The 1,163-nt window shown below is 34.6% G+C and overlaps 1 protein-coding gene across 1 annotated transcript in view; it reads left to right on the forward strand.

The window, feature by feature from the left end:
• l3mbtl2 (L3MBTL histone methyl-lysine binding protein 2) overlaps window positions 1–1,163 on the forward strand; it is an 18,946-nt gene that overhangs the window by 12,709 nt on the left and 5,074 nt on the right. The window lies entirely within an intron of this gene.

The following is a 1,163-nucleotide window of genomic DNA, read 5'->3' on the forward strand; positions in this document are numbered from 1 at the left end:
ACGGTGGATAATGTCGTGTTAAAGTTATTTATAACCACTGAAAGACAGCATGGATTGTTAGTTGTTGTTACAAATAATACAAAAATTATAATAAAAATTTAAATACAGCACTATGACTTGTATGCTGCCTTGAGGCTCAGAAATGTTGCAGGTCCTGATTGATTATTATTGTGTAAAGTTTTATGTGATGAGGTCACATCTAAAGAACAAAATTCTTTATCACTATTCCTGAGATGTCACTACTCTGTTTAGCTGACAATCAAATGCGCTATTAAACTACATTACTGAACAAGTTTATGAAAACAAAAAGTGTTATTCCCCACTTGTATTTGGAATGCTGTATGATTTATTGTCCTCTAAGCAGTTTGCTTGGTTTATCAGTTAATTTTTTGAGTTATAAATTTGTTTACTTGGTTTAACAGTCTGAATGCACAACTTTCTACGTCATGGTTTTAGAAACCACTGTTTAAGAAAGTGATACACAGGCTGCTAAATGTGTTAAGACAGTCTATTTTCATGTCTACCTGCTTAAAGTGAGCTAAATATCATAGATGGAGAGTGAAATGCATGAACTTGAATCCATGTGCAGCTGTGTTTAATGGATGAAAAGTCACTTTCTTGCATTATATGGTAGAAAGTTGTAGAAAATAAAGGTTTTTCTTGTTTTTTTCAGTCAATGCCATGGAAGCTTATGGTGGTGTAAGGGGTAACTCTGACAGCTCATTCCTGCTCTTCAAAAAGGTAAGGAAATGATCATACTAAAGATATGAATTTGATTATGATAAACTAAATTGAAGTTGATATTTTAGAGCCACCAACTACTTTCTGACATTCTAATTCTGTTATTACTGACGTTTTTGTTGTTGTTGTTTTATGTAGTTTTTTGTCAGTTCATTTTAGTTTTTGCTAATTTAATGATCCAGTCGGTAAACATTTAACTTGTGAATCACAATTCAAAGCTAATAAGAACTGGCGGTTGGAGTTGGACCGTACTATGCCTGTCCCTGTTGCACTGGTTTCGAAGTTCTGATGCATCTGCATGTCTGAAGACTTCCCCGAGGGACTTGCTCATAGTTCAAAGCAAAATTGGTGACATGTAATGTGGTTGTTGTGCTCAACACAGAATATACACGAGCTAAGTCTGGAAGCTGGAGGGAAGAAAT

Source organism: Stegastes partitus, unplaced genomic scaffold (genome assembly GCF_000690725.1).
Source record: "Stegastes partitus isolate 25-593 unplaced genomic scaffold, Stegastes_partitus-1.0.2 Scaffold1610, whole genome shotgun sequence".
Classification (NCBI taxonomy): domain Eukaryota; kingdom Metazoa; phylum Chordata; class Actinopteri; family Pomacentridae; genus Stegastes; species Stegastes partitus.